Here is a 12,462-nt window from a genome sequence, read left to right as displayed (position 1 = left end):
GACAGCTGGGGACAGTCTTGGACAGCCAGGGTGACAGCGTCACCCGGCTCCAGGAGCTGCAGGATGCTGATGGGGCTCTCGAGGTACGTTGGTACGGCCCCGGGTTCCACGGTCACAGTGACAGCGAGAACTTTGGGGACAGGTGGTTGTCCCAGTGCTGGCACCGCCAGTGGTTGTCCTGGTGTCACCTGGTGGCCTGGGGAGAGTTGTTTCCTTGGTGCCTAGCACAGGGGATTGGCGAGAACCATCCATTTCTGAAAGAAAGTGGGGAAAAAATACCACAAAATTGACATAGCTTATATTTTAATGGAAACAGACATTATTGGGAGCGATCTCATGGGGACAAAGCAGCCCGAGAACGTGTCACTACATGAGGCTGTCCTAAAATTCCCCATTCGAGAACTCTGGGGCACACCAGGAACCACTAGGGGACACTCTGGTCACCCCGACACCCCTCTGGGACATGGCCAGACCATTCTTGATGAATGCAAACACTCCCTGGACCCGCCTGGGGACACCCTGCATGCCCCAAACCCCTCTAGGACATCTCCAGATTCTTCTGCATGACTCCAGGGCTGGATAGGGGAGGTTGCGTGGGGGGGAAAGGGGTTAGTGAGGCTTCTAGAGGTGGAAAGATGGTCTGGAGTTGGAGAAAGGGTGGAACAAGGAAACTGGGGGATCTGGTGAGCCAGAAGCCCTGTGATGCGGAAAGGGGGCCTGGGGGTGGAGAGAGGGGATTTTGAGGGGGAAAAGGGGAGAAAGAGGCTTCTGTGAGTGGAAAGGGGGTCTGGGGGTGGAGGGGTACATTGTGGTGGGGAATACTATGGAGGGGAACTTGAGGGGTTGAAAGGGGAAGAGGGGGCTTTTCAGGGCAGAAAGGGGGGTCTGGGAGTGGACGGGGGATTGTGAGGGGGAAAAAAAAGGTGAGTGGGGTCTCTACTGGGAGGAAAGGGGGTATAGGAATGGAGAGGGGGTGGCAGGGGAAATCTGGGGGTTGTGGGAGGTTTCTACGGGTTGGAAGGGGAGTTTGGGGTAGACCTCAGGGGAGTACTGGGGGGAGAAGAGGAGAGTGGGTTGCCTATGGGGTTGAAAAAGAGTTGGAGGGGAATTTAGTGGGCTGTGGAAGGGGAAGGGGTGAACAGAGCCTCTACAAGGCAGAAAGTGCATCTGAGGCCGGAGGGAGGAGTGGGAGGAGAGAGCCAGGGGTTGTGGGGGGCTTCTGTTGGGCAGAAAAGGAGTCCGGTTGGGGGGAATGGAGGTCCAAGTGGGGGAAACAGACTCCAGGGGTCATGGAAGAGTACACGGGGGGGGTACAGGGGGCTCTAAGGTCAGAAAAAGGGGCCAGGAGGTGGGGGGAGAAGGGAGGACACGGGACCCTGGGGGTCAAAGAGAGGGGAATAGGGGAATAATCGGAGACTCTGTGGATCAGAATGGGGGAATTGGAGTGGGAGTACCTGGGGGAGGAGAGGGGATTCTGGGGGTCAGAATGGGGGAGGCACAGAGGGGAGGGGTGGAAGAGGACTACAGTGATCAGAACGGGGGAACTGGAAGGGGAGTAAACAGGGGGGGCGGAGGTGCAACCCCGGGGGTCACACGGAGGGACGGGGGGGTTGTGGGCGACCAGCGGCAGGGGGAGGGGAGGAGGGCAGTGAAACACAGGGGGTGGGGGAGGCGGGGAGACACAGGGCAGCCGCCCCCGCCGAGCGGAAGCCCCGAGCGGCACAGAGACCCCACGGGGCCAACGCGGAGCGGCACGCGGCCCCCAACCCCCTTCACCCCGGCCCCCGCCCCGGTGCCCCCCCCGAACGCCCACCCGTCGAAGCCGAGGCGGCGCTCGGAGCCCCGCGGTGCCCCGCACCACTTCCGCACGGCCGCCTCCCGCTCGGGTCGCGGGGCTGATGACGTCACTCGGCGGGGACGGCGCAGGCGCCGCGGCAACGGAGCGGCGCAGGCGCGCTGAGGCGCCGTCGCTCCGGCGACGCCGTCGCGCATGCGCCGTCGCCGCGGGGCCGGCTTCGCGCGCTGCCATGAGGGAGGGCGCGCCGTCGCCACGGCAACGCGGCCTGCACGCACGGCCTGAAGCCGGAGTGGGGCTGGAGGGACGGCGGGGGGCGAAGATGAGTGGGGGGGAACGGAGAGCCCTCAGGGATCTCCTGCGGAGCTGGGGGAGGGGAAGGGGGAGGGCGGAGCTCCGGGGATGGCGGCCCGGAGGGAGTGGGGCTGTGGGGTGGGAGATCCGCAGGGAGACGCAGTGGAACGCTGGGATCCGGGCAGAACGTGGAGATATGGGAAAAGGAGCACCGGGATCTGGACAACACAGAGAGAGCTAGGCTGAAAGGAAGCAGGGAAAGGAAGAAAGGAAAGTGAAAAAGAGAAGAAAGAAGGGCAAAGAAAGGGAAGAAAGACAGGAAAGAAAGAGAGAGAGAGAGAGAAAGGAAGAAGGGAGAAAGGGAGGGAGGAAAGGGAAGGGTAGGAAGGGAAAGGGAAGGGGAAGGGAAGAAGGGGAAGGGGAATCTCCATCCCCTGTTGGACACAGGGGGGAACGCAGCGAGCAAGGATCCGGATCAGGCTGAGGTACTCAGTGCCTTCTTTGCCTCAGTCTTTCCCAGTGAGGCGGGTTGTTCCCTGGGCACACAGCCCTTTGTGCTGGTAGATAGGGATGGGGAACAGAATAGGCATAACCCACGGCGAGATGGCTTTGGACCTGCTCCGAAAGCTGCACGCCCACAAGTCCATGGGGCCGGATGGATTGCAGCCTGGGGTGCTGAGGGAGTTGGCAGATGTGGCTGCAAAGCCGCTCTCCATCATCCTTCAGCAGCCCTGGCTAAGCGGGGATGTGTCCCTGACCGTCCCTGAATGCGTCCAAAAGACGTCTGGCTGTGGTGCTCAGGGACATGATTTAGTGGTGGGTTGTTAGAGTGAGGGGAGGATGGTCAGGTTGCGGTTGTACTCGGTGATCTTTAATGTCTTTTCCAACCTGAGCAATTCTATGGTTCTATGATTGTGTGCGATTTAACACCACCGCTCTTGTGGGAGCTGCGTTGAGACTTGCAGTGTCTCTGGCTTCCCCAGAATTACTTTCTCCGGGCTGATTCCTAGGTCCTGGCACTTCTTTAAAGCCAAGTACACATCTGCGTCCAGTTTTCTCACCAGCTCCTGCAGTGACATCTCTGACAGCTTTCTCCTCCGAGGAAGAACCAAGCAGTAGCCCGGCTGGGCTTGGTGGATGGGATGATTTCAAACAAAAAGAAGGGAGATTTAGACTGGATATAAGGAAGACATTGTTTTCTGGTAAGAGTAGTGCAGTACTGGCACAAGTTGCCCAGAGAGGTGGTGGTTGTCCCATCCCTGCAGACACCCAAGGTCAGGCTGGATGAGTCTCTGAGCACCTGATGGAGCTGTGGGGGTCCCTGCTCCCTGTAGGGGGGTTGGACCAGATGGCCTTTAAGGGTCCCTTCCAGCTCAATTGATTTTATGATCTATGATTTTTTATGAGAGAAGAGCGCAGCCTGGACCAGGTCTTGACTAACGAGCTCAGCTAAAGGCTGGCGCTTGTTCTGTAGTCCCCCAGGTCCTGCAGGGCGGCGCTGCATTCACTGAGCAGCAAGGCGTGGTGCAGGGGATGTACCGCCTGTCCGGCGTCCGGCAGTTACGCCTGCCAGCTCAATAAAAGCTGTCCCTAAGATGCTGTGCTGTGCAGCTGTGGAGCCACACTGCTCCGCAACAGGTATAATGTGTCCTGATTAAAAAAATAATAATAATCAAATAAAAATTTGGAAATTGGTACAAAACACAGCAGCGTCACTTTAAAATGCAATTTGTGTTTTCATTGCCAGGGGTGTTACAGCCCAAAGCTTATAAAGAAGTTAATATAAAGGAGGATAAAATACAGATGTTCCGTACAGAAAAGCAAAGAGGAAAGGTTGTGAGGGGTTTCCCAATGAGAGGTAAGATTCCAGAAAGGGACATGTAGAGAGAACCCAGAGGGATACTGAGGCAAAGGTAACAGTGACTGCTACAAAACCAATGGTACAGAGAGAGAATTCCCTGCCAGGAGTAGCTCACAGTCCAGTGATAAAGATTCACAGCACTGGCTGCAAGCTGTGTTTTAATTAAAAACGCTAATTAAAAACAATCTGGATTTCTGAGTTAGCTGTACTTTTAGTAGGGGGGGATGGCTAAACGGTGCTGCAAAAGAGGGGTGCAAGAAGGGGCACAGCAATGGGGGGTTGTGCACAGAGGAAGCGATGCAAAGCCTCATGCAAACCGGAGGGCTAAGGGGGGTGGCAGGCTATTGGGGCCACAGCAACAAAGCGGGGGGGGCACAGGAAGGGAAGCAGGAATGGGAACTGGTGGGGGGAGGAGGAGGAAGGCAATATGGCCGAAGTGTGCAAGATGGGATGGTGTTTTTGCACAGCAGGTGGAAGGGTGGTGGGCTGTACACGTGTGTGTGGCACAGGGGGTGGAGCCGAGCGCAGTGGCCGAGTCCTCCCTGGGCAACGTCAGGTGTCAGCAACAGCAGGAGAACTTGGAGCACTGCCTCCAACGAGAGCAGTGCCAGGATGGCAGCTTGGTGGTCCAAAGCTGCACAGTTTCTACTCTGGACCAGTAGTAGTGCAGCAGCTCATGGAATGTCGCTGGACAAATCAGGCCGTGCGCTCTTTGTCAATCCCTAATTGTGACTGTTTTTTCTTGACTGCAACTAAACTTGGGTGGAGCGGCTGTGGGGGCGGGGCCTCGGGGTGCTCTGTATTGCCATAGGGGATGGGATTGGGATCGGAATTGGGATTGGGGATGTGGGATTGCGATTGGGATGAGGGCTTGAGATTGACAGGTGGGTGATGGGCTTGGGACGAGGGACTGGGAATGAGATTTGGAACTGGGATTGGGATGTGGGCTGTAGGATGTGGGGTTGGGATGTTGACTGTGGGCTTGGAATGTGAGATTTGGCACTGAGGGTGCCCTCAGTCCCCTCATCAAATCATTGATGAAGGTGTTCAACAGCAGCAGCCCCAGTACTGAGCCCTGGGGGGCAGCACTCGTGAGCGGCAGCCAGATGGCAAATCCTGCTGTGTGTGTACAGAGTTGGTTGGGTCCCTGTCTGAAGACAAAACTGGCAGGACCCAAACAACGTGGGGGCAGAAGAGCCGTGGCTTGGGAGCTATCTTCATGCCTTTCTGCACGTCAGGCCCTGCTGCTCCTGCTTCACCCCTGCATGGGAACTGCCCCTGTCGGAGTCTCTTCTGGCCAGGGCAATTCCCCTCCATCTACCCGTGCCTGCTGCCCATCCCCACAGCAATTCATGGTACTGGGCAGCACAGGAAGCTGTGTGAAACACCCTCTGCATCCCGCTGCACAAAGGACTGCAGGGAGAGAGGAAGGCTGGGGCTGGTGGTGGCAGCAGAGGGACACGGCCATCTGTGGTGCCCCATCCTGCCCCAGAGGCAGGTATGAGGAGCTGGGGGCTGTGACAGGGCCCAAATGACTGCAGGCAGAGGGACACAGCAAAGGGAACACAAAGCTTTTAATAACGTATCATAGAAAACAAGGAGTCACAGTAAGGACGATAATCCTAAAATTCCCATCCCACAAGAGTTCATTGCCAGATGACGTCCCATCCCACTGCCGCGATGACTCCGGAGGACAGCTTGGTTCTGGAAAGGAGGGATGGGGCCGCTGGCGGTGCCTCTGGAACGCTGCCGCTGCTGCCTGGTGCTGTGGGGCCGGCGAGGAGCGCAGGGTTACGGGTAGCCATACTGGTCGGCTATGGCCATGTCTATCTCCCGCTGCACCAGGAACTGCACGGGGCCGATCTTCATCTGCTGGGCCGCCCGCTGCCGCTCCTCCTGGGCCAGCTTCTTCATGCGCTCCCGCTCGGGCCGCTGCTCGGCTGTGATGGGCAGCGACACCTCCATCACTATGGGTACCGCACCGCCGCCCGCCCGTGGCCCCACGCAGGACACAAAGTCCTCGGGGCGCTGCGGCCGAGGCTGCTGCTGGTGCAGCACTGCTGGTGGTGGTGGTGGTGGTGGTGATGGTGGTGATGGTGGGTCCCTCCGCAGCGGTGAGCTCCTCTGCGGGGACGGGCGCAGGCAGCTCGGCGCCGTCTTCTCGGCAGTGCCCCCCTTTTGCCCCGTGCTGCCTGGAGATGCCGGCGCTGCCTTGTCTGTGCCGCTGTCTTGGGGCCGGAGGGCAGCAGGGCCGGTGCTGGCCGAGGGTTGGGGCTGCGCAGAGGGTGGCTGGCGCACCGGGCCCACCACAGTCACCCTCTGCCCCAGCGGGTGCACGACCTGGATGGATTTACACAAGTGCACGCGCAGCTCGCTGGCAGTGCCCGCTTGCCCGCTGCTGCTGGCTCCTGCGCTGGCCCCAGACAGCTTCGCTGGGCACAGGCGCTTGCGGCCTTTTCTCTCTGCTCTTTCCCTGCGCGGCGGCAGCTTCCTTTTCCTGGCTGGAGCGCTGGTGGTGGGCTGCTCCTGCTGGGAGCTCTCCCCTTTCTGGGGGGTGCCGGCAGGCGCAGGGCGCTTGGCCCGCTTGGTGCTGCCCCTCTTCTTCTTTTCGGCCGCCCGGCTGGGGACAGAGCCCGGTGACGGGGGCGAGTGAGCCTGAACCTCCTGGGGCTCCATCTGCTGCACCTCCTCGGTGGGCTGTGCGCTTTGGGCTGAGGGAGGCGTGGTGACAGCCAGCGTGGTCGGCCGTGGACTGAGCCGGGCACTCGCAGGTGGCGTGATGGGGCGCAGCTGCGACAACCCACACTGCAGCTCAGGCAGGAACCCGGGGGATGGTGGGAGCCCCCAGAAGGGGTCGGCGGGCGTCCCGGAGGCAGGCTGTGTGCTGAGCTCTCTGCTGTCCCTGGGGTTGTCAGGGAGCTCAGCGACGAAGCATCCTGGGGCAGGGCTGCCGGGGTTCTCATGGGGGACCTCTACAGCTCTTGCCACGTCTGAAAATGCAAGAACATCCCCCAGAATGGTGATGATAGCCTTCCCGCACCCACTCTGTGCAAACACGCACCTGCAGCTCTGCAGCCCCCAAACTCACCGTTGATCCAAGACAGCAAACCCTGGATGTCCGTGATGTCCTCCAGCGCATCCGAGCTGGTCGCCACTGCAGGGAAAAGCAACAAAATCCCAAAGAGTCAATGCCAGCTCACCCGTACCATGTTCACAGTAAGGGATCTAGGCTAAACATTGGCTTCCCACTATCAATCAGGACAGGAAAGGTAACCGTAAATCCCCGCACCATTCCACAGGTGCACTGCTTTTGTCCCTACAACAACAGATTGTATGTTGATTTCACAGACACCAGCAGGCAGAGAAGTAGTGTCCAGTAAGCCCATGTCCCCCCGGAAAGCAGAAAGGTGCTACTTTGATAGCCCAAACACAAACTGACACAAACACTTCTCACTGCCCCTTCCTGCACTCCAAACGGATGCTTACTTGACATCGCCTACAGCACTGCAACTGCAATCTTCAGCTGCCTTGACTCCTGAGTTCTCCTTCTGGACAGGAACCCTACAGAAAGTATCAACAAGTGAAAAATCAGGAGGAAGAAGCATTGTCCCAGCTTTCTTCTGCCATGCAATGTAGTCTCTGGAGGAGGGCAATGCTTGGACATCAGCTGGCTGCAACAGCTGCCCATCACTAGCTCCAGCTTGTGTCTGACTGCCATGGCTTCTGTCAGCAAGTGCCCCCCGGTCCCCTTTTCCCCCACAGCTGTGCTGATCGTCCATGTCCACAGCTGAGCAGCTGGCTCTCTGCCGTGACTGCAGCGCGGTGCGGTGAAACACCTGCTGGGTATGGCACACCAAGCAATCCATGGAGCAGTGAGCCACAAGTTGCACTCTGTGAAGTCTGCGCTCTGCTTCCTTGGAAAGGTCTGACATGAAGGTGGGGCTCGGCAGCAGTTTTCCAGGGGAGGAATGACATTTCATCATCCTCACCGAATCGTGGGATGGAATCTCAACAAGAACCCATTTCCTCTGGATACAGCCAGAAGGGCACTGCTGGAGCTGGGAACTCCTCCCCAGCCCAGCTTTTCTGCTGAGACACCTCCCGGCAACCAGCCAGCACCAAACCCAGCTCACCTGGTCACTGCTCAGCCCGAGCTGTGCCCAGCTCACACACACGCCGCAGCGCTGCTTCCAGTGGGCTCTCACAGGGTGATCTCTCTCAAGAAAAGCACAGAGCTCAGTCTCTGCGTGCAGCACGCTCACCAGAGCACCAGCTCTGCTCACCAGCTGTGGCACAAACGCTCCCACCCTGGCACCGACTGTGACCTCAGCGAGTGCCTGCATCGCTTCTGTGCTCTCATCACAGGCAAAGGGAGTGGTCACCTCCTAGACCCACGTTTTAGGAAACCAACGCCAGGGTCACCCAGTGGGGTGAATGGGGGTGATTGAATGGGGGTTAATTGAAGGAAAGCAACAGAGAAGTGAAGATGACTCTTGTGCAGCCCAATGAAAACGCAGTATGGCCTCGTAGTGGTCAGAGGAGTCCCAGAGGAAGTAGTGGGAACTGGGAGGAGTGCACAGCAGTATGGACCAGAGAAGTCCAGTGTGGCAAAGTAAAACCCAGTGAGGACCAGTATGGGCTCAGAGTGGACAGTGGAGGCCTATAGGAATGAGTAGAAACCAGTGGGAAGCACATCTGTGTGCCCCAGGGCCGGTGCTGGCCTCTGCCTCTGGCTTTGGGCCCCAGGGCTGGTGCTGGGCTCTCTGGCTGGAGCTGCAGACTTCAGGGCCGGCACCAGCCTCTCAGGCTGTGGCTTCAGGCCCGAAGCTGGTGCTGGCTTCTTGTGTTGTGGCTTCAGGTTTAGGCCCAGGACTCGTGCCAGCCTCTCTGGCTGGGGCTGGGCTTTAATCCCCAGGGTCGGTGCTGGCCACTCAGGCTGTGGCTTCAGGTCCCGTGGCCAGGGCCAGCCTCTCTGGCTCTGTTTGTAGGCCCCAGGGCCACTGCTGGCTTCTCTGGCAGCATCTTTATGTCCCAGGGCTGGTGCCAGCCTCTCTAACTGGGGCCGTGACTTTAAGCTCCTGGACTGGTTCCTGCCTTTTGGGCTCTGGCCCAGAGTCACCAGGGCTGGTACCAAATTTTAAGAAAACCACACAAGGGCCACCCAACGGCGTTATCTGAAGTAACAAAACAGAGAAATTAAGATGCCTCTTGTGTAAGCAGCCTGGCTCATCCTCTCGCTCAGGCACCGCATGATCACACGCAGGAGATGTTGCCCCCAGGCTGCCCCCAGCTTGGAGACTGAAGGATCTGGGCTTCCAAGCAACCAGCAAGCATTTGGATGAGTCAGCCCTCTGGTTTTTGTGAGAACAGACTAGTCCACCCTGAAAAGCCATCTCGGCAAAGGCAGAATAGCTTTGTTCTTGGGCTGCAGCACTCCGTGGCCAGCGCTGCTCAAACACCGGGCCTGCATTTCTTCCTGGGCATCCACACGTGCTGAGTCTCCTGCAGCTTGCTGCAGGGGTTGTGGCTTCCTGCTGAGGAGTTCCTCCCGTTCTTCTGCAACTGCCCCCCAGCATCACTACCGCCTCCTCTGCTACCGTACCGGGAGATGCTTCAGGTCCAGTAGCCTGCACTTCCTTCCTCCCATCAGCAGCTGCTCCTACTGACCTTCATTCACACTGGGATACCGTCCACTTCTAGCGCCAGCTGACCTGCAAGACAGAGGAAGGAAATGTGGCCTTAGCACAAATGCAGAAGCCCAAGGCTGTGCCACCACCATGTACTGCAGCCTTGGGAAGTCAGCTGCAACTGCAAGCTTTGTCAGAATTAAGGCAGGCACTGTAAATGAAGTGTGACTTGTGAACTGAATTGCCACAGTCAGAAATAAATAGTGAAATCGCTTACTTAACTGTAGGTGCTTACCTCTGACCTGGACTTGGAATTGAAGGGTACAAGACAAATGAGGAACACTTGGCAACTCAGGCAAGCTGAACAGTGCCGGCAAGATTGTCGCATTTCTTCTCCTCCCGGCCCAGAAATTAATTTTCCTACCTTAAAATGAAAAGGGAAAAGAGCATGACTTAAAGTAGACACAATACAGCCTCACATCACAGGAAGAAGCTGGAGAGCTCTTGCGGCACAGAGCTCACGGCTGTGGAAATTAAAATGGCCTCTAAGCTTTTAAGCAAGATGAAAGACGAGGTGAAATGCAAAACGTCAGCACTTCCTGCAGAGCACATCACACAGCTGTAGGCACCAGCTGAGAGGTAACAGGTCAGAAAGGAAGACCTTACTATGTGAGCACAGGGACAAGCTACTCTTCTGCTGGGCCTGTGTTCACAGTGAGGCTTTCCCTCAAGAGCGCTGCTCAAGCTGCTGCTGTCTCCAGCTGTTGGTCACTTCCCCCTGCTGGACACTGTGCCCACAGGTCATTCTGCTTTGGGCAAAGCCTGCTGGCTTAACTCCAAGCCAAGGTCACAGGCCACGCTCATCCAGCTGCTTTGTCTGGAGGGGCTCAGAGGCCACGCGTGGGATCCTTTCTGCTGGTGGTTCTCTCCGGGCAAGAACCTCCACTCTCAGAGCAACAGCCAAGAGCCGGAAGGCAGAAAAAGCTTCCAATCCCCGTGGATGTGGCTGTCTGCAAAGACAACGGCTGCTCTTCAGCAGGGCGATGCTCACCCAGCAAAGCACTCACCCAGCAGATGCCCTTCCTTACACTCAGAACTGTCCCACAGTTGTGCAGCCCTTGGCATTGCATTTCCAACCAAAGTTCACATCCTGTTCCACCTGGACTGCCACAAGTCCGTGGGGCCAGATGAGATTCATCCAAGCGTGCTGGGGAGCTGGGGGAGGTGAAAAGCCAAGCTGCTTTCCATCATCTGTCAGCCTTCCTGGTCAACTGGAGAGGCACTTTGGCCACCACAACCCCAGGCACCGCTATGGGCGTGGGGCAGAGCAGCTGGAAGTCAACGTAGAGGAAACGGACCTGGGGTAATGGGTTGGCACGCAGCTGAACATGAGCCAGCAATGTGCCCATGTGGCCAAGAAGACCAGTGGCATCCTGGCCTGTATCAGAAATGGTGATGGCAGCAGAGCAGGGAAGTGATTGTCCCGCTGCACTCAGCTCTGGTGAGGCTGCAGCTCGAGCGCTGTGTTCAGTTCTGGGCCCCTCATTGCAAGAAGGATCTCAGGGAGACCTCATTGCTCTCTGTAACTCCTGAAGGGAGGCCGTGGTGAGCTGGGGGCTGGTCTCTTCTCTCATGTAACAGCGATAGGACGAGAGGGAATGGCCTCAAGTTGCACCAGGGGAGATTCAGGCTGGACGTTAGGAAATATTACTGCTCCAACAGAGTGGTTGGGTGCTGGAATGGGCTGCACTGGGAGTGGTGGAGTCACCAGCCCTGGAGGTAGTCAAGGAACACTGAGACGTTGTGTTGAGGGACGTGGATTAGTGAGAGCTATTGGTGATTTCAACCCTGGTGATGGTGTGATTCTGTGATTCTGGATGGGGGATTCAGGGGGTACACTGGCGGAGGGGGGGGAAGGGAAGAGGAGCATCAGAATGGGGGAATAGGAGGGGTGGGACAGGGGAAGGGGACGAGGAAAGGCACCCTGGGGGTCAGAATTTGGAATGGGGAGGGAACTGAGAAGGGGGCAGTGAGGTGGGGGGTGGAGGAGGACTGCAGGAATCAGAATGGGGGAACTGGAGTTGGGAGGGTGCTCCAGTATTCAGGTGCGAAGGGGAGCACAGAGGAGAGTGTGACCCTGGAGGTCAGAAAGAGGGACTGGGGGGTTGCGGGGGGACACAGAGCACCTCCTGCCTCCAAGCAGAGGCCCTGAGTGACACAGAAGCCCCACGGGGGCAAAGCAGAGCAGCACGCGGCCCCTGGCTCCCTTAGCCCCAGTCCCCATCTTGGTACCCCCCTATCCCCCCAAACACCCACCTGTAGAAGCTGAGGCGGCGCACACTCCCCATCTGGAGTATCACATCCAGGTCTGGGGCCTTCAATACAAGGAAGGCAGAGAGATGTTGAGAAGGTGCAGAGGAGTGCCACAAAGATGATCAGAATGCTGCAGCACCTCTCCTAAGAAGACAGGCTAAGGGAGCTGGGCTTGTTCAGCTTGGAGAAAAGAAGGCTGTGGGGTGAGCGAATGGCAGCCTTTCAGGACCTAAAGGGAGCCTCTAAAGAGGAGGGAAGTCAACTCTCTGAAAGGGTAAAGAACAGCAGGACAAGGGGAAATGGTTTGAAGTTGAGGCAGGGAAGATTTAGGCTGGATGTCAGGGAGACATTCTTTACTTGCGGTGCTGAAACAGCTGCTCAGAGAGGCTGTGGATGCCCCATCCATCCCTGGAGGTGTTGAAGGCCAGGTTGGATGGGGCCCTGGGCAGCCTGGTCTGGTATGAAATGTGGAGGTTGGTGGCCCTGCCTGTGGTGGGAAGGTGGTAGAGATGATGCTTAAAGTCCATTCCAACCTGGGCCATTCTGTGTGATTCTGTGACTCTATCCTGCTT

This window comes from Phasianus colchicus, chromosome 35 (genome assembly GCF_987193195.1).
Source record: "Phasianus colchicus chromosome 35, bPhaCol1.hap1.1, whole genome shotgun sequence".
Lineage (NCBI taxonomy): Eukaryota > Metazoa > Chordata > Aves > Galliformes > Phasianidae > Phasianus > Phasianus colchicus.
The sequence above is the reverse complement of the archived record's forward strand: the minus strand, read 5'-3'. Positions refer to the sequence as shown.